The following is a 12,712-nucleotide window of genomic DNA, read 5'->3' on the forward strand; positions in this document are numbered from 1 at the left end:
TGACTTGTACTGATGTATTCTTGACTAGCAGAAGTTTCTGGTTTTAAGAATAGTGCAACATAGAGTGCATTGCAATAATTCAAATGAGATGTAAGCAGAAAATAGGGTGTTGCAGTGAAGAAACAAGCACAATTGGGACATAAGATGCAAAAGTCCTATATGCCATAGTTGCCAGCTGTTCCTTAGGCAGGAACCAGAGCTCTAGAAGAACTCCCAACTCAGTTCTGTCTGAGGAAATGTAATCCAATCAAGAACTAACAGTGGAAGCTCTCTGGAGCCAAATGCCCCCAAATTCATAGAAACTATATTTTGCTAAGGTTGAGTTTCCGTTTATTCATCTCCATCCAGACTCCCACAGTATCAGACTTTTCAGAAAAGCAAGGTCAAAAAAGCAGCGTAATTTCAAAAATGTTTTTTTTAAATAGTTGTAAGAATAAGATTCTCAAAAGCCTGTACCATCAAACATAATCAAGGCAGGGATGTTTTGAGTTTCTTTCTCACATTCTCTTCTTTTCTAGGACTGAGTAATCTTTTCTGCTCACTTCCCCTTTTTACATTTTCACACACAGCCTCCAAACACTAAGACACTAAGACAAAAACCGCATAGCATTACTTGAGATATATAACTAGGTACCATCAGTGTACTGATGATATCTAACTCCATGCTAATGGATGTGTTTATTTTATTACAGTTATTTCATTTTTAAAAGATTAGTGCCTGTACAAATGTCTTAAAACTGAATATCTGTAAATATGGCATTATGTCATATTTGAGAGTGCTAGTCGGACTGAATCAGCATTGAATTTTGGCTCTAAGTTTGTTGACCCTATAAGCAGCAAGCACAGATCTAATCATCTGTCTCACTTTGGAGTTTGGTTCACAAATTAGCCCAATTACTTTACAGGATAAGTGCATACTTACTGGAGAGCAACCATCCAAGCTGGGAAGGAGGGGTCAAATGGGAAATTAGTCTGGAGTGATTACATAAGCAGAAGAAGTCAAGGTCTGAGCCCTGTTGAATGCCATTGGACTTTATCTAGTCCTTTTCAGGGGCAAGCTGTCAGTCTATGAAGATTCCTGTGAAATAGCCACTGAGCAATAAAATAGCTAATTTGTACTCTACACAGGTAGGTCTGGTTGTTCACACCTGGCAATACTACATTAAAGTATGTAAATTCTAACTACATAACCATTTCCGGAATAGATGACATCAATAAAATCACAGTTTTTTGTGCTTGTCAGTGCTTTATGTGGGTATACTATCCAGTGCTGAACATCTGGTGATAGCAAAGCACGTCAAGTTGAGTGTCATCCATTAATCAGCATTGACCCAAGTAAATATTTTCACTTAATGGCAATATAAAATTTTAACATATTGTAAATTAAAAAAAAAATTTTGCATTGTAAATTGTTGCTAATAAGCTATTATTAAAGCACAGACAATCGCCTTTTACGGAAAGCAGTTTAGAAGTCAGCTCATCCAGAATAGAAAATTCAGAATTGTATTTTAATTAATAATGAAAAAAACCACCTTTGTGCATTAATGTTTGTCAACAGGGAAGACAATTCATCTATGAAGTTTTCTATCTCTTACACCTCAAACAACTATTATGCTGTTTCTGCCTCATTAATGACCAAACATTTATAAAAATTAATTCTAAAGTTAAACACAACAGTATAAAATATCACTCACTGGAAGACCTTCTATTTTCAGAAGGATAATTACATACACGTGAAATGTAAGCTGATAACATGCATAGAGTATATACTGGGAAAAGGCCAATTATCCTCCATCTTGGATACAATATTCTGAAGTTTGTAACAAAAGACAAGACTATATTGCCTGCATATGGAATTCATTTTCCAGAACCAGCTGTGCGTGGAGACAGTTAAGCTGAGGTAATTCATCCAAAGAAATGAACCCATTCAGATGTTCTCTGCCATGGAAAGAAGTAGTAAATTCCCCATAAATGCAGCAGGACTTTTATCTCTACAGAAAAATTATATTAGGATTATGGTTATCTATGATAAACTACTACAATAATGTCCAACCCTCTTCACAAACTGTACAGAAAAAGTATTTTAGCATCAAACTTAAACATACTTCAAAGTGTCCAAATTCAATAAGCCATTTCATACTCGGGCAGATACATTTTGAAGAGACACAGTTTGTTGTAGTGGTTAAAGCGACATGGCCCTCCCATGTAACACCCCTCCTGAACGAGCTGCACTGGCTCCTGGTGGTCTTCCGGGTGCGCTTCAACATTTTGGTTATCACCTTTAAAGCGCTCCATGGCTCAGGACCTGGGTACTTGTGGGACCGCCTACTACCACCAATAGCCTCCCACCGGCCGGTACGCTCTCATAGAGAGGGGCTCCTCTGGGTGCCGTCGGCCAAACAATGTCAACTGGCAGCCCCCAGGGGGAGAGCCTTCTCTGGGGGGGCACCTACTATCTGGAACAAGCTCCCCCCGGAGATACGGAGGATCCCGGATCTGCGCACCTTCTGCCGCGCTCTAAAGACCTTTTTATTCCACCAGGCAGGCCTGGGCTAACTTTCTCCCTCTTTTTAAACAATTTTAATAATTTTAATATTTTTAATACTCAAAGTTTAAATTTGTTTTAAATTGATTGGGGTTTTAATTTGTCTGGGCCAAACTATTTAATTCGATTTTATTTCTGCTTTTTAAATTTTGTATATATGTTTTTTATTGTTGGCTGTTCACCGCCCTGAGTCCTTCGGGAATAGGGAGGTATATAAATCAAATAAAAGTAAAGTAAAAGTAAAAAGTAAAGCACCAGACTAGAAATTGGGACCCCATAAGTTCTAGTTGAGTGACCTTGGGTCAGTCACTGTCACTCAGCCCTAGGAAGAAGAAGGCAAGAGGAAACCACTTCCAAACATCTGCCCAAGAAAACTGTATGCCCAGGTAGTCACCAGTAATCAAAAGTAACTCAAAAGCACATGCATTCATTCTGAATCTTCACTTAGCTATGTGTTTTTTACATAACGGTACCTTATTTTTCGGAGTATAAGACACTCCGGAGTATAAGACACACATTAGTTTTTGGGGAGGAAAACAAGAAAAAAAATTCTGCCTCTGCCTACCAGCATCCATTGGTATTCATCTGGCTAGCGTCCTTGCAGCAAACAGTCAACAATCTGGTCAGCTTCAGCACGTTATTGGAAACTGATTCAGCATGAGCAGCTGATTGGCAGTTGGATCAGCCTACCGGAATACTGCCAAACAGCTGTTCCAGGCTGTGGGGATTACCACAGCCCATTGCATTTTTGGCCTCCCCGTGTCATGTTTTCGGCCTCCACATGCCACGTTTTTGCCTTCTGCTTGTCCGTTGTGTTTTTGGCCCATTCCAGGCAGAGGGAATCGCCACCACTGCCAATCCCTGCCGCCTGGAACCGGCTGAAAACGCGACGTGGGGAGGCCAAAAACGGGGTGTGCGGAGGCTGAAAACGTGATGCGTGGAGGCCGAGAACTGCCGAACAGTGGGGGCCAGCAGGTGGGTGGGGCTTCAGCAACATTTGCTGTATAGACGCACAGACATTTCCACCTACTTTGGAGGGGGGAGTGCATCTTATACTCCACAAAATACTATAGTTCTTGCTGAACGACCCTAAGTGGAACAGAAACTCGGTCATTAAGTTAAATGCTTGTTAATCAAAGCATCATGTGTCTGGCCCACTCAGTGATGGCAATTGTAGCTTCTGGTTGTTGTAATTAAGTGAATCACCATAGTTAAGCAAAACCTCACAATACTATAACTTGCTTGTGGGAAGCTAGGGCTAGGGAGGTCATAAGTAGTGATGATATGATCATGGATGATATGACCATCATGAATGTGTGATGGTTGCCAAGCACCCAAATTGCAGTCATGTGACTCTGGGGACACTGTGATGATGATTAGTGTGAGAACCAGTTGTAAGTCGCTTTTTTCAGTGCTGTTGTAACTTCAGTCACTAAACGAATAATTCTAATACCTGTAGCATATCCCAAGGCCACCAAAATATGATGTGTCAAGTAAAATCTCAGACACATAGCTAAATGGAACAATGCCTAGAATTTGTCTATAGAACTTCAATTTGCACATACTACATTCACACCTGTGACAAGCTTAACAGTGCTATGATTTTGGTCTTCAGAAGTAATCCTTTTTCCTAAACCAATTGTTCAGCTCAAGTTCATCTCCTATACTCGGCCATCGTGTATTCCAAAAATTAGAGCACAAAGGATCTCATTAAGAAATACTAACTTTCAGATTCTTTGTAAAATTTATTAATTTCCTGTTCCCATAAATTTGCATTTGGACAGCCATATACACAACATTCCACATTCTTTAACTGTTTCACTCTTCAGCAGATACTAAGGAAAAATTTCTAATTATTTATTATATAATTACTTATTCCCTAAATAATTATAGGTCCCACAGCAGTTTCTTGACTGTAGGTAAAAGAAAAAATAAAAATGCCCAACATTTTAGCTGCTAGACTCAGTACAGAATTTCTGAGCATTAATGCTGAGATGTTCTGCAGAGCAAAAAAATCTGCCAGCGATTGTTCACCACATGCAGAATGGGAATTACAATCTTTATCCCAATTATCAGACATTACAAAAGTAAACCCAAGCACATGTGTGAGATATTTTATAAACTAAAACAATATTTTTTAAATCTAAACTGATGATGAACTCTGTGTCTACTTAATATTTATTTATTTAACAGATATCCATAACTCCAAAAATGGGAAAAGGATGATCCAGCAAAATACAAAAGCCATTTGACATCGATATCTAGAAAGATGCTAAAGCAGCTCAAAAAGTGACTCTGGTAGGTGAACAATTAGCAAAGTAAGGATAAAAACAATTCCAACAAATGAAAAAATTAAAATATATCGCTGCTGAGGAACTGCTACAATCCGCAATCACTAATACAGCTGAGAGATTAGAATCTTCACACATCTGGGGACCCAAGCCTGGGTACAAAACAGAGGTGGGTTTTAGCAGGTTCTGATCCGTTCTGGAGAACAGTAGCAGAAATTTTGAGTAGTTCAGAGAACTGGTACTAAAAATTCTGACTGGCCCCGCCCCCATCTATTCTCTGCCTCCCAAGTCCCAGCTGATCAGGAGGAAATGGGGATTTTGCAGTAATCTTCCCCTGGATTGGGGAGGGAATGGAGATTTTACAGTATCTTTTCCAGTGGTGAAATCTATAATTCGTTATTACCGGTTCTGTGGGCGTGGCTAGGTGGGAAGGGTAATGTGACTGGGTGGGCGTGGCCAATTTTTTTTTTTAACTTTTAAAACCATTTTTTCTACAACCTCTTCGGCGAAGAGGTTGTAAAAAATGCTTTCAAAAGGCTCTGACGATCCCTGAGTTGCCTGATCAGCAGAGACTTTTTTTCTTTTAAATGTCTCTGACGATCAGGCAACTCAGCGCGATCATCACACCCTTTTTTTTTTTCTTTTAAAAGCATTTTTTCGGCCAAAGAGGTTGTAGAAAAAATGCTTTTAAAAGTAAAAAAAAAGCCTCTGACGATTGTTCGGCTCAGCTGGGCATAGGGGGGCAGGGATTTTTGCTACCGGTTCTCCAAACCACCCACCTCCATCACTACCGGATCAGGCAATCTGGTCTGAACCGTGAGCATTTCACCCCGATCCTTCCCCTGCCATGCCCATCAAGCCACACCCACAGAACCGGTAGTAAAAAAATTTGGAACCCACCACTGGTACAAAACCAAGCCTTTAGTGCAAAAAGCAGCAAGGACTCAGCCATCCTAATCTCTAGGTGGAGAATATTCTGTAGGGTGGCCATTATGACAGAAAAGGTGTGCCTCCTGGGTCCACCAAATGGCATTTCTTAGGCAATGGGACTCAGCATGCCCATCCTGCCAAATTGGATCAGATGGGTAGAAGCAATATGTAGTTATTTTCATCATCCATACAACTGCATTCTTGTTAGTCAATTTTTTTTTGACAAGAGATTGTCCACCCCAACGGAAAGCAAGATCAGTCTAGATTAATGTAGGAGAGCTGGCTGTATGGCTCACTTTAATGCTGCAAGTAACATGACCACAACAGATACTGGTTGTGATAACATTTCTCTGTGAAATCAAGATTATCAACTGTGTAGCACTGATCAAATAATAACAGTTTCTAACTTAATTTCACATAACATTTTAATTAAAACATTCGACACCTTTTCAGAAGCTGAAATAAAAGGAGAAAAAAAAATCTGACCTTTGGAGTAAGAATTATCTGGAAACACAAATAACCTATGAGCAACCTCACAATAGTGAGTAAAGTTATATGACTGACTGACTCGTAGAAGGGAGGGTTGCCTAGCCCGAGATAACATCCTGGAGCTAATGATCCCAGAGTCAACATGACAACTTTTACTTCTACAGTTATTGAACATGACCTTAATGAGAATTCTATGCAAGTAGGTTCGTGCATGACTCATAGTTCCAGAGAAAGAGGAAAGACCTATCGCTAACCTTACTCCAAGAAGAAGTTCTCCCTTCTTCTCTGTGCAACAACATTGCTCTTTTGATTCTTTCTTGAAAGGGTTAGACATTGCTCATCTTCTGCTAGTCTGCTAAAATCTTCCCTCTACCCTTTGCCCTTTAATGCCTAGTAGTTTTGAAACTTGTTTTCTGAAACTCATTGCATGATGTTTCTTTTCTCTCTCCATCAAATCGCCTTCAAACATCTTTAAAAAAAAAAGAATTGGATCAATTTGTAGTTACTTTGTCTATTAAAGCATAACCTCAAACTGCCCTCCCTAGCGATAAGACGTATTGCTTTCCTGTTTACTCACACTTCCTCTTTCTTCATTCTTTGCTTGCTTTAGATTAGAGAACTTCTACCACATCAATCTGCTGCCTTATGTATTATGCAACTAAGTAATTCTAGATTTAATGCTAATAAAAAAACAAGTGAAATGAACTTGTGCTGTTTTATACATTAAAAGTTACTTCTGTTGCCTGAGTACTAAATGTTTTTATTTGAAAACATTTCCTGTAATAAAAAATTATGACTATATATTTACAAATCATCATAATAAATTCAGTAACAGAATCGTGGCCAGCTGTTTTAGCTACTGGGATATATGTCTCTCTGTGTGTATGTATGTGTATGTGTGTGGACACAGCTATGAAAATATCATTTTGGAATCAAACCTGAAGCACTGCAAAGCCTTAATAGATAGCAATAGCAATGGCACCTAGACTTATATATTTCATAAGTGGTTTACAGAGTCAGCATATTGCCCCCAACAATCTGGGTCCTCGTTTTGTCCGCTTCAGAAGTAGGGAAGGGTGAGTCAATCTTGAGTCGGTCAGGATTGAACTGCTGGCAGTGGGCAGAGTTAGCCTGCCATGTAGACAAAATATTGTGAGATTGAAATGTCATTCAACACTCAGTCTTTGAATGAACTCTCCTCCTCTGAATTCTGAATCAACCAGGAATGGTCCAATCTCAGAGCAGGCCATTTTCAATCCATATTGGCTCCTATAGTGGCCATTTTGAGATCAGATTTCTTAGTTTGGAAATCTGTAATCCTGAAGCTTGAACCATGAACACTCCATTCAACCCCTAGAACAGTGGTGGGTTTCAAAAATTTTTACTACCGGTTCTGTGGGTGTGGCTTGGTGGGCGTGGCTTGGTGGGCGTGGCTTGGTGAGCGTGGCAGGGGAAGGATACTGTAAAGTCTCCATTTCCTCTTAATCAGTTGGGACTTGGGAGGCAGAGAATAGATGGGGGCGGGGCCAGTCAGAATTTTTACTACCGGTTCTCCAAACTACTCAAAATTTCCGTTACCGGTTCTCCAGAACTGGTCAGAACCTGCTGAAACCCACCTCTGCCCCAGAATCAGTCTAGTTGTCCTGTTGCCTTCTTAGGCTATGTTATGAGGTCAGGTAGCAAGCTTAATAATGATAGTAAGGAGAAGAAGAAATGCATACAAAGTCAGAATAAAGATGATGACAACAACTAGCTAATTCTGCCTCTGCAAAGAAGCTGAACAAACAGTGGACTTCTTGCTGCTGCAAAAAGATCTCACAGATACACACAGCAGCATGATAATGAAGCTACAGTGGTGCACTGGAAGATCTGCAAGAAATACTATTTGCCTGCAAGGAAGAACTCATGGGAGTGCAAAATAGACAAAATAATGGATAACGAAGATGCTAAAATGCTCTGGACTTTAGAAGTCAAACAGACAAGCTCCCTGCCACAAAATTCTCCAGACTTAACAACTGTCAATAAGAAAGACCAAAAAGTCTGGATCAGTGGTGAAATTCAATTTTTTTTACTACTGGTTCTGTGGGCATGGCTTGGGGGGCGTGGTGTGGCTTGGTGGGTGTGGCTTAGTGGTGTGGCTTGGTGAGCATGGCAGGGGAAGGATACTGCAAAATCTCCATTTCCACCCCACTCCAAGGGAAGGATACTGCAAAATCTCCATTCCCACCCCACACTTTGACCAGCCAGAGGTGGTATTCACCAGTTCTCTGAACTACTCAAAATTTCCGCTACTGGTTCTCCAGAACCTGTCAGAATCTGCTTGATTTCACCCCTGGTCTGGATAGTGGATGTTTCAGTACCTGGAGACAGCAGAAGAGAAGAGAAAGAATCGAAGAAAATCACAAAATACAAGACCTGCAAATAGAAATAGAACTGTGGGAAAGAAAGCAAAGGTAGTACCAATGCTAATAGATGCCTTGAGTGCAATCCCAAAACAACTGGAGCACCACTTGAACACCATCGGCATTGACAAAATTACCACCAGTCAACTACAGAAGTTGGAACAGCTTATATCCTGCGACAATACCTTTAACATCCTCAAACATCCACACCTACCTAATTCCTTAGAAACAACTTGCTAGATGGATAGAAATGCCAAATCCAGTCTGGATATGTGATTGGCTATGCAACAAGCAGTAATTGCAAAAGGCTACACTGCTTGGATCAGCACATATACTATGTTGATACATTATGATATCCTTGGTTCTTGGGAAGACCTTGATGTATATGAAGACAAAAAACAATTCTGGCTTTTCCGGCAGGTCTGGGGCCGTTAATCTCACTGTTGCAATCTTGCGAGATCCGGCCATGAATGGTGTGCATGGGCTTTTAATGTTTTAAAATGTTTTTACAATGTTTTTAAACAATTTTTCTATGTTCGCATTATTTTGCTGTAAGCTGCCCAGAGTCCCTCGGGAGTTTGGCAGCATAGAAATGCGATAAATTAAATTAAATTAAATTAAATTAAATTCTAAAGAATTGGCAGCTGTGATTTCACATTGTTGTGAACAAATAATAATAATAATAATAGGTGGATAAAAATGTTAACTCTTTCTGAGTATGCTATCTACCATAATAATAATAATTTATTAAATATATGTCTCAACAATTTGGGTGGCTTTTATCATTATTATCATATTTATGTAATATTTACATCATTATGCAGGTTTGTGAAAGACCATGACATGTACTGTATGTCTGAGATATGCATTGTACTGGTGATGTTATTTAGTTTGGTAACGAAATGTCTGCAAGGAAACAGCCAAGCTCAGAGAGCACCAACCACTCTACAGTTTCTGAGGTAATCTCTTCTAGGAATTAGCATTGGTCTTTTACGTGGTGAAATCCAGCAGGTTCTGACAGGTTCTGGAGAACCTACCGGAAATTGTATCACATAGCTCCCAGCGACTGATAAGATCCCACAGAGTTGGCCTCCTCTGAGTCCCGTCAGCTAAACAATGCCGGCTGGCGGGCCCGCGGGGGAGGGCGTTCTCTGTGGCTGCCCCAGCTCTCTGGAACCAGTTACCTCCTGAGGTCCGGACCATCCCCACCCTATTGGCCTTCCGAAAAGCTGTGAAGACCTGGCTTTTCCGGCAGGCCTGGGGCCGTTGATCTCGCTTTGCGATCTGGCAAGATCCGGCCATGAATGGTGTGAATGCGTTCTAAGGTTTTTAATGTTTTTTAATCTTTTAAATGTTTTTAGAATGGTTTTTTTTAAATGTATTGTGAACCGCCCTTAGTCTCCGGAGAGGGGCGGCATATAAATTAAATTAAACAAACAAACAAACAAACAAACAAGCCCGCAAATAATAGGCTTGATAGTACAGTGATCTAAGCACCCTGTTATTAACACAGATGCCTGCAATTACTGCTGGTTCGAATCTCTCCAAGGCTCAAGGTTGACTCAGCCTTCCATCCTTTCTAAGGTAGGTGAAATGAGGACCCAGTTTGTGGGGGCAATAAGCTGACTTTGTATAAATATACAAAAGTATGAAGGCTATTGCTTAACGCATTGTAAGCCGCCCTGAGTCTCCGGAGAAGGGCGGCATATAAATTAAAAAAAAAACATCTCTGGCTGGCCCCAGAGTGGGGTGGGAATGGAGATTTTGAAATATCTTTACCCTGGAGTGGGGTAAAGCCACACCACGCCCACCAAGCCACACCCACAGAACCAGTAGTAAAAAATTTTGGATTTCACCACTGGTGTTTTATAGTTTCCATCACATGCCAGTTCTTACGTTACAGTAGAGAAGAAGGTCATCCCAAGTTTGAATTGTCTCAATATCCTAACATTAAAATGGTAGTAAAAGGTCATGTAATAGAATGGCTTGCTGCAAAAATGAACAAAAATCCATACAAATAAACAAAGCAAGATTTTTTTTTGAAAATTTAAATTCATAGATGATTTATGATCTATCATTCATAGGAAATGATGAAAACAGATTACGTAGAAACCATTTCCCAAATAGTTTTTATTCTATGAGAGAGGATATTTATTGCATTGTCATTCATTTGTTTAATATGTTCTACTGCTTACTTCATAAAAGAAATTTAATCCTATAGACATTCTACTGCGTACAACTTGTGTTTTGGTTACAACTATGACAGAGGTAGGACTATCGCAGTTCCAGAAAAGAGCTATTACTGAATCATTGGCCTTGGGGGTTTCCAGTAAATAGTTTTTCAATGACAATAGTAACAAAAATCTTAAGAGTTTATAGAATAATGTATTGCTCAATTTCTGAACGAGTCATAAAACATACAAATTGTTTAAGTAAACGTAACAGCCTTGAACAGTATCCAGGGTAATAAAATAGTCTAAAATATGCTGTTCAGTTACCCAGTTTAACATGCAAATTAACTTGTGAGTTTGGATATTCCTTAAGGATGTGTGATAATTAACTTATGAGGAACTGAATGTCTTCACAGCACTGTCTCAGCTCCTTGGTAAAAGCCATTTCACACACACATTCAGTTTCTACTTCAGATGATATTCTTTTCTTAGCCACCAGGTCCAAATTATTTCCTAAGATGTAGATAGCAATATCTCCAGGATCCAGTGACCTGCTTCTTTGTGCATGCAATGTTACATCACACATGCAAAGGGGGCAATGTTTTAATCACATCATTGTGACACTACTTTTCTTTTTTTTTTTTTTTATAAATTTTTATTAATAATAAAAAGAAAAAACAAAACCAACATAAATACATAAATTGACATACAAAACTAACAAACATCGATTCAGTCCAATGACTGACTCTTAGAAGTTACTATAACGGTGGGGTATTTTCCATTTTTCTATTTATGTCAATGTCTATAATCATCTGTTTACATGGTTATATATATATATATAATTGATTCCTTATTTACTACTATACATTTCTATTGATTAGTCATAAATTATCTTTGTATTCCTATTTTTGCCTCCAGCCAGCCGTACCATCTTTGCCATACTAAATAGTAATCAGTATCATCTTTCTCTTGTATTTCTTTTGTAAGCTTATCCAATTCTGCGCATTCTGTAATTTTAGCTATTATTTTGTCTTCTGTAGGTAACTGTTCAGATTTCCAATGTTGGGCAAAGAGTATACGTGCTGTTGTGAGGATATGAATGATTAGATATTTTATTTCTTTGGTATAATTTGCTGTGATGATTCCCAATAAAAAGGTTTCCGGTCTCATTTCAAGTTTTTGTTTCGTAATTTCTTCAATCATTGTTTTGATTTGTTGCCAGTATTGTTTTGCCCTTCGGCATAGCCACCAGAGATGGTAATATGTCCCTTTCTGTGATTTACATTTCCAGCACATCGGAGATGTATTTGGGAACATCTTGGCTAGACGCGCCGGTGGGAGGTGCCATCGGTAGAACATTTTGTAAAGGTTTTCTTTGTAGGGTATGGACAATATCATCTTATAATTTATCTTCCACAAATTCTCCCATTTATCCAATTCAATAGTATATCCTATGTTTTTGGCCCATGTTATCATACTTTCTTTGACAACCTCCTCTTCCAATTTGTATTGTAATAGGTACTTATAAATTTTGGTAATCATTTTCTCATCTGCACTTTGTAATATTTTATCCAATTCATTTGGTTCATTTTGGAATCCGAATTGTGCCCGATCAGTTTTGTATCTTGATTCTATTTGCATGTATGGCCACCAATCAATGTCTATACCCTGATTTTGTAATTCTTGTCTTGTTTGTAATTCTCCTTCACTGTTCAGTAGTTCTTTATAAGTCCTCATTTTCGCTATGTCCATAGCATTGGGATATATTTGTGCTTCCATTGTCGATAGCCATCGTGGGATCTTGGTGTAATGTTTCCTAACCTCTTGCCATGATTTGTACAATGCTTCTCTAATGATATGTTGCTGAAAATACCCATGGTGCTT

The sequence above is a fragment of the Pantherophis guttatus genome, chromosome 1 (genome assembly GCF_059756535.1).
Source record: "Pantherophis guttatus breed Tessera chromosome 1, ASM5975653v1, whole genome shotgun sequence".
Taxonomy (NCBI): domain Eukaryota; kingdom Metazoa; phylum Chordata; class Lepidosauria; order Squamata; family Colubridae; genus Pantherophis; species Pantherophis guttatus.